Source organism: Myotis daubentonii, chromosome 17 (genome assembly GCF_963259705.1).
Source record: "Myotis daubentonii chromosome 17, mMyoDau2.1, whole genome shotgun sequence".
In the NCBI taxonomy this organism is placed as follows: Eukaryota; Metazoa; Chordata; class Mammalia; order Chiroptera; family Vespertilionidae; genus Myotis; species Myotis daubentonii.
In genome coordinates this window covers 37017654-37032471 of record NC_081856.1, presented here as the reverse complement: position 1 = coordinate 37032471, position 14818 = coordinate 37017654, and the positions used below count along the sequence as shown (strand labels likewise).

At 36.1% G+C, this 14818-nt stretch overlaps 1 long non-coding RNA gene across 2 annotated transcripts in view; it reads left to right on the top strand.

Moving 5' to 3' along the window:
* Positions 1-325: 325 nt before the first annotated feature.
* Positions 326-14818, top strand: part of LOC132219980 (uncharacterized) — a 295739-nt gene continuing 281246 nt past the window's right edge. For both annotated transcript variants that reach the window (XR_009449653.1, XR_009449652.1), the window contains exon 1: positions 326-439. This is a non-coding gene — a long non-coding RNA (uncharacterized LOC132219980). The remainder of the gene's footprint in view (positions 440-14818) is intronic.

The window sequence follows — 14818 nt, the reverse complement described above, 5'->3', positions numbered from 1 at the left end:
AACTATAATTCTGTTTAATACTTTCCCCCCTGTAGCCTGGAGTTAAATGGTAAACAAATCATCATATTACACTATTAGAGTTTGCTGAATCTGACTGTATACTTAACCTTTGGCAATATATTATACATTCTTATGTCTTTTTTTTTCAGATTAACCTTTTTATTTTATTTTATTTTTTAAAATTCTTTATTGTTTAAAGTATTACATATAGTATTACATATATCTCTTTTTTCCCCCCATTGAGCTCTCCCCTGCAACCCCCACCCCCTACATTCTTGTATGTTTTAAATTTATGTTACTAATTAGTGTCCCTTTGTTACAGCTTGAAGACCTTTCAGCTTATCTAATAAGGCAAGACTAGTGGTGATGAACTCCCTCAGATTTTGTTTGTTGGGAAAGTGTTTATCTCTCCTTCACTTCTGAAGGACAACTTTGCCAGGTAAAATATTTTTGTTGGCAGTTTTTTCCTTTTAGCACTTTGAATATATCAGCCCATTCTCTCCTGGTCTGCAGATAAATCCACTCATAGCCTTATGGGGATTCTGTTGTATGAGAAATTTTTTTCTTCTCGCTGCTATTAAAATTCTCCCTTCATCTTTGATTTGAGACCATTTTATTATAATGCATGTTGTAGAATATTGTTTTGGATAGAAATTGTGGAGTGAGCCATTAGCTTCCTGATTTTGGATCTTTAAATCTGTCTCCAGGTTTGTAAAGTTCTCAGACATTATTTCTTATTGAAGTTTTCTATCCCTTTTTTGTTTGTTTGTTTGTTTGTTTGTTTGTTTTCTCCCCCTGGAACTTCAGTGATGCATAGTTTTTTCTCTTAACAGTGTCCCGTACGCTTTCCTCATTTCTGTTCATTTTTTTTTGTTTGTTTCTCTGACTTGGTAGTTTCAAGTGATATATTTTTGAGCTCACTGTTTCTTCTGCTTGGTTGGTGCCGTCTGCTGTTGAAGCTCTTACTGACTTCTTCAATGCATTCATTGTATTCTTCAGTTCTAAAATTTCCTTTTGGTTCTTCTTCTGTGTATTCTTTCTCTTTGTTGGACATTTTGCTCTTGTATTGTTTTCCTGTATTGTCATTGATTGTTTATCTGTTCTCTTGTAGCTCTCTGAATATCTTTAGAACAATTATTTTCAATTCTTTATTGGGCAATTTCTGGATTTCCATTGTTTGGTATCAGAAACTGGAAATTTACTGTGTTCCTTTGATAATGTCATGTTTCCCTGATTTTTTGTGATTCTCAATACCTTTGCATAGGTGTCTGCACATTTGAAGAAGCAGTCACCTCTTCCAAAGTTTATGGACTGGCTTTAGTAAGGAAAGACCTTCCACTGTGTGGGGGAACACAGTGCAGTATGTTGTAAGCTCAGGTCTAGTGGTTCCGAGTACCAGTGTGGGTGTGTATGGCAGTTCTGTGTCCTGGCGGTGGGGCATGGTGTCTGTGACTCAGGCTGCTGGAGTCCATAACATTGGCAGCTATTGGTCCTTGATGAGCACTGTGGGGGCTTTTCTGTGGACACCAGCGTTGTTGGTTCCTCAGTGTCACCTCCAGGTCCAGTGGCTAGGGACTAGGGAAGGCAGTGTTGGTGACTGAAGCCGCTGGTGTGTACACCGGGGCTGTGGGATCCGGCTGCTGGTGCTATGTTGTGACAGGTGCTGATCTCAGAAACACACAGAGTGGTGGGGGTAGGCCAGACATCAAGGGTTGGTGCCAAGTGTGGGTGCACTGGCTACTGCAGGATCTCTGGCTGTCAGTGTGCAGTCCTGTGGCTGCAGAGTCTTGCCATGGGTGTGCACAAGGCAGGGAGTTTGGTGACAGCAGTGGGGCTGGAGGTGTGCAAGTACAAAACTGAAGGAGCTAGCCTGGAGTGTGCACAGTGGTGGGTCAGCCATGGAAATCTAGGCTGGCATCTTACACTCATGCGGCTGCAGAAGCCAGGGCAGGATGTTCGTGCAGATCCCAAGCTCTGATAAGGAGTGAAGGAGAGGTGTGGAGAGAGTGATTCAGGCATCTGGAGTCGGTATAATTAAAAAATAACAAAACCTGTAGGGTGAAAACCAGTTGACATCTGCAGGGGCTCTGTTACAGCTGTACTGGTTTCCTCAGTGGCTAGAACTGCTAGGGTCCTCTGCAGAGGGACCACTCTGGGAACCGTACTCATTTCTGCTGTGCAGTTGCTACTGCTAGTCCCTTCCCTTCTTCTTTGTCCCCAGCCATCTCTATATGTTTCAGCCTTGCTGGTCTCTGGGTAGGGTGAAACTGATGTGGATTCTCTGTGCAGGGTCCTGAAAGGCTGGGGAAGCTGATCACTCACCCTGCTTTCCCTTTCCCAGCAAGGGAACCTCTTTCTGGCTGGGGAGTTCCCTCTTGGCACTGAGCAGTGCCATCCTGGGGGTGGGATGATGCACACAAAATGAAACTGTTCTTCCTTTTCTTTTTGTGCAGTTATTCTCAGGTGTTTCATTTTTGTTTGTTTGTTTTTTTCTTGTTTCACAGTGTTGCTAAAGTTTCTTACGTGGACTCCAGATTCCCCCAGAGCTGTTGTTGATGGATAGCTGTCTAATTGTTGATCTCTGTGGGGAAACAGAGGTTGGGGTTTCCTACTCCACCATCTTGATGATGTCACTCGTTAGCACTGATATTTCATAGTGATTGTGATGGAGAAAGAGTTCATAAATTCATTGCAACATATTTTGGACTTAAAAACAAAGCTGAAGACGTCTTGAGCCTCTATCTCATCTCTGCCCTAAAAGATCCTTTTCTAGGTTTTGCATCTGTTGATATGTAATGTTTGGAATTTTTGCTTTGGGGAGGTAAGAACTTAGAGCAATTGTGGGCAAATGATGTTTCTTGTAACATCCCACAAGGATCAGTTTTTTGTTTTGCGTTTAACGAAATACTGCTTTGATTTATTAGTGTCCTTTATAAGTGATTCCTACAAACTAGGGGAAAAGTTCCTGCGGAGTAGAGGTCTTGTCTTCAATTTTGTTCCACTGCAGCATCTAATATATTTTGTTTCCATAGTGGATGTTTATAAATATTTGTTGTTTTCACATTTTGTACTCAGGCCCACTGATGCTGGGGAGGAGGGTCACTCAGTTGGTAAATCTTAAACACCCAAATTAGCTTATCAGACTATGAATTTTGTTAGCAAAGTTTGAAAACGGTTTGTGGTTTTTGTTATTTTATTGAGTATGGCAAACTTTAAGGCATAGCAAGGTCTCCTTGATCACAGTTATGTATTGCAGAAGTTCAGAATGAAAGATTTATAAAATTTCTCAGTTCACTAAGAATATGAACTAGACAGAAAAATTAGCCATTGAGTAATAGTAAATGTCAGTGTTTTTAAATTAACTTAGTTTTTAGTTATAAGGAATGCATGCATTTTATTTATAATAGAGCTTCAAGATTTAAATATGCTGCTCAGAATATCTTCCCGTTGCTATGGGGAGTTCTGTTATTCATCAATGTAAGGTTTCCTACTTGGCAGCATTATGTATTTATGATGGCATCTGTGTTTGCTGGTTGTTGCATTTGCAGTGGAACTTGTACTTCAGCCAGTTGAAGAGGGAGGGGAAAAGAAAGCAAATTAAACTTGACTTCTTGGCAGGGAAGCAGTAGCTTCTTGTTTCTTGGACCCATATATTCCAAGAACACCAAATACAACTTTAGTTGTGTGCCATAGTTACTCTACCTGTAAGTGACCGTTTTTGCATTTAATAACTTTGCATCATAATATAAAAACCCCAAAGTTAAAAACTAAATATAATGTCTTGTCGATTGACATTAGCCTCTGTAGAATCAAGCTTTATATATTGATTGATTTTAGTCAAAGGAAAATCATCATTATCAATAATATCATTGTATAAACTTTTGTTTACTAAAAACAAGTGAAAATTTAAATGAACTTTTAAGAGAGAATAATAGAATAGAAAATAAAAGTAAACTCAATATCTGAGATTTTTTTAAAAGAAAAAACAACTTTCAGTATATGTTTTAGAGTCCGTGCACATTAAACTCAAGCCAATATTCTAAACCCATCTATATCTACCACATAAACTTGGGTTATTTTATGTTCTTGAAGGTTATCTGCAAATATACAAAGAAGTACCTTATTTACATTAAGAATATAGAAGCACCTTCTTAATAGTGATTCTTAATATAAAGAACCAACAATTAACTCCTTAATATGAACATATTAAATTATATTTATTGTAATTTATAGATTTGTAGATTAGATTTATTATAATTTATGTATTTTATTTTATTTTTGAATACTGGCTGTCTGTGAGGCAAAGTTGAATTAAATATCTACTAAGTTAACTTAGAACTTTGTGTAAAACCCAGCTATGTTACACAATTATATTTATGGGTTTTGGAACCTTATTATAAGTGGATACTCTGGTTGTGTCAGTATGTATAAAACAGAAGGCAATATGGAATCTAATTATTATTTAATTAGATTAAATAATTATAAAATCTAATTATTATTTTTTAATTTGCTTGTGAGTTTACTAATTAATTAATTTTATTGAATATATTGGGGTGATATTGATTGATAAAACATACCGATTTCAAATGTACAACTCAATAAAACATCATCTGCATATGGCATCTGTGCTCACCACCCAAAGTCAAGTCTCTTTCTGTCCCCATTTATTCCCCCTTTGCCCACTTCCATCTGCCCCTACCCCCCTTTCCCTCTAGATATTACCATGTTGTTCATGTCTGTCTGTCAAAAAAATTCATATTTATTTTTTGCTTATTCCCTTCACCTTTTTAACTCAGGCTCCCAATCACCCTCTCCTCTGACAGCTGTCAGTATTTTCTCTGTACCTATGCTTCTGTTTTATGTTGTTTGTAAGTTTATTTTGATTAGATTCCATGTAAGTGAGATCATATGGTGTTTGTCTTTTTCTGACTGGTTTACTTCACTTAGCATAGTAATTTCTAGATCCATCCATGTTGTTACAAAGATAAAATTTTCTTCTCCTCTCCTTCTCCCTCTCCCTCACCCTCCCCATCCCCCTCTTTCTTCTCCCCCCGCCTTTTTTTTTTTGGCCGAGTAGTATTCCATAGAGTAAATGTACCATAGCATTTTTATCCAGTCATCTACTTATGGGTGCTTGGGCTGTTTCCAGATCTTGACTATTGTAAATAACACTGCAATGAACATAGGGGTGCATATACTCTTTCAAATTATTGTTTCAGGTTTCTTAGATATATTCTCAGAAGTGGGATTGCTGGCTCAGTAGGTAATTTCACTTTTAATTTTTTGAGGAAACTCCATACTGCTTTCCACAGTGGCTGCACCAGTCTGCATTCCCACCAACAGTGCATGAGGGTTACCTTTTCTTTATACCCTTGCCAGCACTTGTTTGTTGATTTATTGATGATATCCATTCTGACAGGTGTGACATTAAAATAAAGCCAAATTGGATATAGTTACCTCTATAGTTTATTTTGTTAGTATTATCTGTTGAGGTACAAAAAACAAAGGATGCATTTTTAATAAATTTTCATCAGACAGATTGAACTAATGGATCAAGAGGAGATCATTTTGAGGAAAATTGGCATATTTATTGTGTTTGTATTCACTATTATGTATTTCAACCTTTTCTTGTGTTATCTTTCTTTAAGCAATGACTGGTTGTTGGTATAAATTAGGTAATAAGAGATCCAAATCAGACGATTTAAAACTGAGTAATGATTAGTACCTTCCTGCTGACTAGCAGTGCTTGGGTGAGTTTTAAAAGGACAGCGACTGTATCTGAGCACCTTCCTCTGATTTCTGATGGTCACCGCACATTCTTACAGCACTGGTACTCCCAGCCTTTCCAAGTGTTCCGTTTTAGGTGGATAGCCACACGTGATTTTTATTAACATTTTAAGAAGTAGATACTAAACAGATACCATTGTTAACTTGAACATCATGATCTCTTCAAAAAACCTTGTGGACCCTTGAGAATTACTCTTTGGGAAATGCCAAATAGGAACTGATGTAGGCATAGGATTCCATTCAATTCTTAAGAAAAAGAGAGAATAGGAGAGCAAAAAGTTAGGGACTGAATTTAAGGCTTATTAAAATTTGGGGGGTGGAAGAAGAAAAATATAGTAAAGGACAGAGAACTAAGGAAATGTAACAGTTAGAGAGCAATCACCATGGAATGAATGAATGATATTACATACTTTATCTCATTGCATACGTACACTAATTTAAATGAGAAAGTTGCAACGCAGAGAGATAATTTGCCCACAGTCACTTAGTAAGTGGTGGAGCAATGATGAGTGAAAGTAAGATCTGAAATAAAGCTCATGCTTCTCCTCAGCATTCCTTCTCTTTAATATCCAGAGGTGCCAGAAAGAATCAGAAGAGGGTGACATAATAAAAGTTAAAGGAAGAGTTGCAACAAGAAAGTGTTCTGCATTACATGTGGCAGGGCCTTGATGTGCCACTTCTAGCATCCAGAAGAAGCAAAGCCATATTCTGTGGCGTTAAGGAGACATATTTGTCTCTTTCACAGATGACTTGTGCTTTATGCTGTTAGTGTTGTGTCTTTTATTCATTTTTTTTCCTGGTATCCCTAAGGGTTAGGGATAGTACAGATTTTTGCTTACAGTAAGCACCAGACTGAGATCTTACAAGTACATTGACTACCTCAATCATATAATGTTTTCTAGGAAGTAAACAAGGGCTAGCTAGCACATGAATTTATTATAATTTTTTTGACATTGAGTTTGAAAGTTACCTATAAGAAAGATAAATACCATATGATCTCACTAACATGTGGAATCTAATGAACAAAATAAACTGATGAACAAAATGGAACTAGAAGCATGGATACATGGAACAGTATCCAGTGCCCAAGGAGAGGAGGGGGGTGACTGGATACAGAAGGTGAAGGGATTAGCTAGAGAACATATATGCATACCCTATGGACAGGGACAATAGTTTGGTGAAGGCCAAGGGAGGGGGAGGCGGGGATGGATGGAGATAGGCAAAGGGCTGTGGGGGAGAACACCTCCAATAATGCCAACATTAAAAGTTCTTAAGAGAATAAATTCTAAATGTATTTTTATTAAAGAATTAATTTTTTTAGAGGGGTTTTAGGTTTATAACAAAATTAAGAGGAAGGTACATAGGTCCCTGCCCTTACACTCTCACCAGAATGGTACATTTATTGTCACCCGGAGTCCACAGTTTACCTTAGGGTTCATTGTTGGTGTTGCATTATAGTTTTGTTGGACAAAATATATGACATATATCCATTTTTATAATGTTATATAGATATTTCCTTTGTCGTAAACATCCTCTGTGCTTTGCTTGTTTATCACCTCCCCCCGCTACCTAGCAACCACTGATCTTTTGTCTCCATAGTTTTTTCTTTTCTAGAATGTATTTTCTTTTAAATTGTAGCTACATGGAGTTATGAGGTTTTTTATTAGTCATATCTGTAATTCCATCTATCTTCCAAACTGGAATCATAAATAAAACTTTGATAAAAATTTAAAAATTGTTTATAAGAATAAATGTTTGTTAACATAACCATATAAAAATACACATGGAAAAATAGTGCCCTCAAGTGTGATTGAAAATATAGTTGTTAAAGAAACAAATTTTAAAAAAGCAAAAAAACAAAACAAAAATGAAAATGTAGTTAAGATTCTGGCCATTAGATTCTGTTCTTGTTGGTGATTAAAATAAAAAATACTTTTATTAATTTTACTTACAGAACTTAGAAAGGGTATAAGTATTATTTAACATTTCTCTTTTGTAACAGGTAACACAATTTTTTATTTAGAGATTCTTTATCATAACATAACAGGATCTTCTTTGTATAGAATTTCATATTAACTAGAGAAAATAAAGAAGCTCAGTTCAGGTATATAGAAGTTTTGCTATGTAAAAAAATCTCACACTTAGTTTTTTATGACATATGGAAATGCTCTTTCAGAAAAGTTAAAACATTTTGAAAAACTAATTTAGTAACATGAATATATATACTGAAAAGCAATCAGTGTTTTCTACTTTGGTATTGCCACTTAGCCAGATTTGGTAGAAAGGTAATTCATAGAAATTCTGTTTGTGCACATTAAAATATAACTTGATTTAGAATATTGTCAAATAGAAGAGTCTAGAAATATGAATAAAAGAAAAAGATTACGAGTTTGTGGCATAAATGTAAATGATGACCTATTACAAGATTAATAAGCAGCTTCATTAAAGTTTCATTTAATTGTAGGTTTTGATGCAACACTTAAACATTGCTGTGGCTCAACTAAGTTATTCAATCGGGTAACAAGGAAATGAATAAGATTATGAGCCTTGTGACAAAGCCCTGAAATGAAATATCGCTTGGAAAATAGCAAGCTGGTTATGTGCCAGGGGAGGGGAAAATATTAGAAGCACAAATGTTCCATCAGAGCCTTGTTTTTGAAAAGGAATAAAAGGAGTAAGTATATGACCATTTAAATGCTATTTTGTACTTATTAGACCTTCATTTCTAACGAACAAATGACAAAAGAGGATCAGGATTTTTGTAGAGTGAGTAGGAGCTATTGATCCCTTTCATTTGATTCTTTAATCTAGGACTGTTTCTTTTTGCAATAAAAGTTCAGGTAAAGTGCTTAAGCAAAACACACACACAAACAAACAAAAACACATAAAAAACCCCAGCAAACTCATACACATGGACAAAAGTATGGTGATCACCAGAGACAAAAGCAGGGTGCGGGGAGGTAGAAGGGAGTAAAGGGGTGATAAATGGCAATGGAAGGAGACTTGACTTGGGGTGCTGAACACACAATACAATATATAGATTATGTATTATAGAATTGCACACCTGAAACCTATATAATTTTATTAACCAATGTCACCCCAATAAATCCAATTAAAATAAAAAGGTCAGGTAGACAAATCTAAAGCAATTAATTACATCAAAGGGGATCTGGAACAGATAAATGTCTTTTAGAACCTGAATTATATATTTAAAAATACAATCTTCTACTTTCACATAGACCAAAAAGCTTCATATTTTCATTTTAAAAGTAGAAGACAGAAAGCTTTTGTAGTTTCGGACTGCAGACTAAACAGTAAAAACCTCAAATCATGGTCAGCCTTACTTCCCAATATGGCTAAAATACGTTGCTCTATAACAGAAGGTATATTGCCTATAGAAAATATTCTATACCACAAAGCACTACTTTTAAAATAATTTAAATTCCAAAAGAACAAACTCGTTAGTATTATAAGAATTCAACGTTCCTAAAATTCTTTGAACCTGAGGTAAGAGGTAGAATCTGATTTATTTATACTTTTTGTGAAAGATGACTTCTTAGCTTACCATGTGTTTGATTAGTTCCCTCTTCCTAAAACTCCAAACATAGCTCTGATTTGCTATGGCGTTTGCTGAATTTTTAGGACTATTCTGTTTCCCTTTAATCAAATGAAGATCTATTACAAATCCAGTTTCTTCTTTGACTTGAGGCAGTAACTAGCTCCTGCATCTTTAAGCCTGAGCCCCATTCTCCTGCCATTTGCTTTGTTGGCAGTTTTGCAGCTCAGTATGCTTTAGTTAGAAGGATATTTAACATTGTGGCTGATTTGGACGGCTTGAAATAAGATAGTCAGCTGGTGGGAGCCAATTCAGGCCACACATATTTAAGACTTAAATGCTGAATCTGTATGGGGCGTGTAACTGTTCTGGAAATTGCCAAACAGGAGTCACACAACCTAAGTGCGGCAGACTGGGTGTGGTCTAAAATGGCCGAGCTTTCCAAATTTCCTGGCTTTCCCCTTCTGTCTGGATTATACCAAATCAATTTCCTTCAGTGTTGAAGCATCTAGCTAGCTCTTTTGGCTTATTTTATTTTTTTTTTAAACTAAGAGAAAAACTGATTTTGGGGGGGGAAAGCTATGGCTCAACCATAAGTTTGTGTTAAGGATAAAGCTCAGTGGCAATAAAATACCCAAGTCTGTGTTTGTGTGGATCTAAGGTGAGCAAAACAACAGGATCGAATTATGTTGGGAAAGTAGAAAAATAGGAATATGCTGAATTTATCCATCTTTCTAATCTTTGAGTAAAAGCTGAATTCTTTCTCCAGTTGTGTTAATCCTTCACTTCTTTAACACTCATGAATTTAAAAGCTTGTGTAATTCTTATTTCTAAAGTTGTAATAATTAACCATATAATAATTAAAAATAGTACTTGGTACATACAAAGTACTGAATGGATGATAGGTACTGATTTAAAATAATGGTTATGTATTACCACTACTACTAGTAATGCTACAACCACTTGGGTCATTATCATGAATTTTCTTAGGTATTTTCAGTGACCTCTCATCCAAATAAAGTGCTGGAGAAAGATTTTCACTGCCTTTTTCAAATCTTTCGTGAGAATGTCCTTGACTCTTCTTCTTGGCGTACTATTTGAAGGGTTTGGGATGCTTTTCCTTTACTTCTCTATTCTGCCTCAGGGAAAAGTTAAGTCCTCCCTCATTAGTTTTGATAATATTTTGTATTAAAGCATATACTAGTAACTTTAGGACTTAATACTTTATTGTATAATTGACTTTATTTAACAATTTCAAATTTATTCTCATCTTTTCGGTGAGTTCATAGGCTTTTAAAATGCCATCTGAAGTCATTGCTTTACATATTTTATATCTTTTCCTCTGAATAATTTTCATAATATTCAACATCATGGTATAATTCAGCCCCAGGAATTATAGATGCTTAAATGATATTATTATATTAATTGGTCTACATTTCAGGTGAATAAATAAAGGAAGGAAGCAACTTAATCTTCCAATGTAGAATTTCATCTGACATGTAGGGTACCAGAAGAAAGTATAATTCTGTCCATGGGCTGTGGTTCTAACTGCCTAATAAAATGCCACTGGGATGTACTATTGAAACCTTAAATTCAATTTGCCCCAATTAAAAAAGTTTTTTTCTTATACGTGTCTGCTTTTTCTTGGTTAATTTATTTACTATTGTTTTTAGTCCCCAAAATGTAAACCTTGAACCTTTTTTCTCCCCTTCATGGTCTTTAAGACTCTCCCTTTGAAATATCTCTAGAATCTGAATGTCTTTTCCATTTTTTATTTCCTTGATTCAGAGCTTTATTAAGTGATTGCTTTATGTTTCTAATTGGTCTTCCAATCTCTCTAGCTTCCCAAGGTACCTTAGCAACCTTTGACTCTTTTGAATTTCTTATGGAATTAAGTCTGACTTTCTTGATAGGACCATTAAGGTCCTTTCTTGATTCGGTATTGTAATTATTGGTGGGTAAAGGTAGGACTATAGGGTCACACACAGACCTGGATGCAAATGTCATCTTTACCACTTTCTGTGTGATTGCTCAACAGGTATCCCAACTTTACTAAGAATAGTTTCCATGTCAATAAATTGGTAATGATAAAGCAATAACTGTGTTAAGCTCCTAGAAATTTTGTGAAGATTAAATTAGCTATAATCTATTTATAGTGCTCAGAATTTAAGTGTTCAATATGGTAGTTTCCATTTTTATTTCCCATCATTTCAGCTACTATGTCTATTGCTACTATGCTGTTAGTTTTCCGATTTAGTCTATCTGCTTACGTTTTCTCTTTTCTACCTGATGAACTCCTACTTGTTCTTCAAAGACCTATTTATTTTTTATTTAAAAAATATTTTTATTGATTTAAAAGAGGAAGGTAGAGGGAGAGAGAGATAGAAACATCAATAATGAGAGAGAATCATTGATTGGCTGCCTCCATCATGCCCCCTTCTGGAGATCGAGCCTGCAACCTGGCAGGAATTGAACTTTGACCTCCTGGTTCATAGGTTGACGATAACCGCTAAACCACAATGGCTGGGCATTCAAAGTCCTATTTAAATGCCACCTCTTCAGTGAAGATTTCCTTGGCTGAACTGACTTAGTCACTCTTTTCTAAGTGTCACATTACATATTCATACTAATAATCGGGTTCATAACACTGTTATAGCTATATATTTGGAAGATGTTTTCCCTGATACATTTGAAAAATTTTGAAGGTAGAGACTATATCTAATTCATCTTTATTTCCACAGTGCCTAGCACAGTGGTGAATGAAATAAAATGCAGATATTTCAACTTGTATTTCATCTTGGTTTTAAGCTCTTTTCCTCTTGAACTAGTTACCTCAAAAGATGGACAACTAAAAGTCTTTCTTAAAAGTAATTTAAAAAATAGTAAATTAAAAACACTTATTACTAATTTAGCACTGCTACAGAAAGTTTGGAAGATAAAGTAAAAAGCCACCCACAATCATACCATGTCACATAATTTCTATTATTCTTTTGGCATTTTTCCTTCTAATTGTTTTTCCATAACCACATATTTGCATAGTTGTAATTCTAATGAACATTCAGTTTTTGTTCTTTTTGTTTTTCCAAAGTATTATGTTTATATACTTCATATGCTATTATAGAGTATTTATAACCATTATTTTAAAAAACTACTTAATTATTCAAGCGAGTAATTATTATTTTTCTTCCCTTCCCTGAGCATTTATTTATTGCTGTATATTTCAATTCTTCCTCTCCCTCCTTGCTATTTTAAATAATGCTGCAGCAGACAATTTCATAAAAGTAGCCTTTTGTATCTATTTGATTCATTCCTTTATATATATTCATAAAATGAGTAGGTGAGTTCAGGTTAAGTACAAGAATTTTGGTATGGCTAGTCTGCCTGGTATCAGAGAGAAATTGGTAAGAGCTGAGGTTGGGAAAATAGGCAGTCACTTAATCGTGATGCGCCTTCATACCACGCTACCAAATTTAGATTTAACCTACTAGCCATTAGGAACCATTGGAAGTTGTTGAGCAGGGGGCAGGGTTTAAAACAATACCCAAGCTGTGGTTGTCCCATGATGCTGTGCGTTTGGCAAAACTCATATAATTGCAGACCCAAATGAATAAATTTTACTAGATTTCACTTTCAAAATAAAGAAAATAAATAAAGATCGCTTTGGCAATAGCATGGAGGATGAGTGACCTTTTTCCTGTCATAGTTTTGGGTTATCTTTGTCCTTAATCCTCTTCTCTAAAGTTGGATATTCATGAGTAATGTGATTTGGGTTCTCTTCATTTTAGCCAAATGCATTTAAAATCTCTAGACTCCAGGATTCAGTACGAAATCAAAGGAACAGCAACAGCTTTTCCAGAATCATCTTCCTCAACCTGAGCTATTACGAGTGGGTAGGAAGGCTGGCACTGTCGGTGGAGCTACATGCCTTTCCTGCAATGCCAGCATTCAGAAAATCTTAGGCAATTTCTTTTCAGATCCAAGCTAAATTCACATGGAAGCCAAGCCTTTTTTTTTTTTTGGAGAATTACTTTTCCAGTTGCACTGCTGACAAATCCTTCCTTCCTCTGTAGTCATTTCCTCACATTGCACTGCTTTTTCGTCATGTGCTTGCTGAACCACAGCAGCACTTAGTCCCACCACCTGGGGGATTGAATCTTGTGGTGTGTACTTCAAGAGCCATCCTAAGTGTCCCTGGTTGTGTCACCTGTTGTTCTTTCCACACGTTTTAAACGTGATGGTAATAACAAAGTGCCCGGTTGTTTGTGGTCTTCCTACAGGAGCTACAGTGAGGGTTTTAATCTTCATTAACCAACAAAGTGATATCATTCATTCACACAAGCAGAAAACACTCTTCCGGCTTGTCAATTTTTTCTTTATATCTCACTGTTAACATTTACGAGTAAGCAAGTTTTTACTAAACTTTCTTTTTTAAAAAAATATATATATATTTTATTGACTTTTTAAAGTGAAGAAGGGAGAGGGATAGAGAGTTAGAAACATCGATGAGAGAGAGAGACATCGATTAGCTGCCTCCTGCACATTCCCTACTGGGTATGTGCCCGCAACCAAGGTACATGCCCTTGACCAGAATCGAACCTGGGACCCTTGAGTTCGCAGGCCGACGCTCTATCCACTGAGCCAAACCGGTTAGGGCATTACTAAACTTCCTTACTATTTGCTTTTGTCTTATTACTCTCAAAGAGAAAATATGAAAATTTTTCTAGAGAATTACCTCCAGGACAGTATTCTGTATTACACCAGAAGAAAGGACAGCTAAAAGGAGTGATATTTTGACCTACCCTAATTATGTTCATTTGTTGGTATCTATAATCCTACTGCTCACCCCTCTTTTTTTTTTTTATTGCTTAAAGTATTACAAAGGGTATTACATATGTATCCATTTTATCCCCCCGCCCTAGACAGTCCCCTAGCCTCCCCTATCACCCCGTGTCTTATGTCCATTGGTTATGCTTATATGCATGCATACAAGTCCTTTAGTTGATCTCTTACCCCCCTACCTCCTGCCCCCCAACCCTCCCCGGCCTTCCCGCTGCAGTTTGACAATCTGTTTGAGGCAGCTCTGCCTCTGTATCTATTATTGTTCAAAAGTTTATAATGGTCTCTATTGTCCATGAATGAGTGAGATCATGTGGTATTTTTCCTTTATTGACTGGCTTATTTCACTTAGCATAATGCTCTCCAGTTCCATCCATGACGTTGCAAATGGTAAGAGTTCCTTCCTTTTTACAGCAGCATAGTATTCCATCGTGTAGATGTACCACAGTTTTCTAATCCATTCATCTACTGATGGGCACTTAGGCTGTTTCCAGATCTTAGCTATGGTGAATTGTGCTGCTATGAACATAGGGGTGCATATATCCTTTCTGATTTCACCCCTCTTTTGAATGGAGTATCAAAAGCCTGAGGTATCTGAACCCTTGCCTACCTTCTACATACAGCTTCTTTCTGCGTACC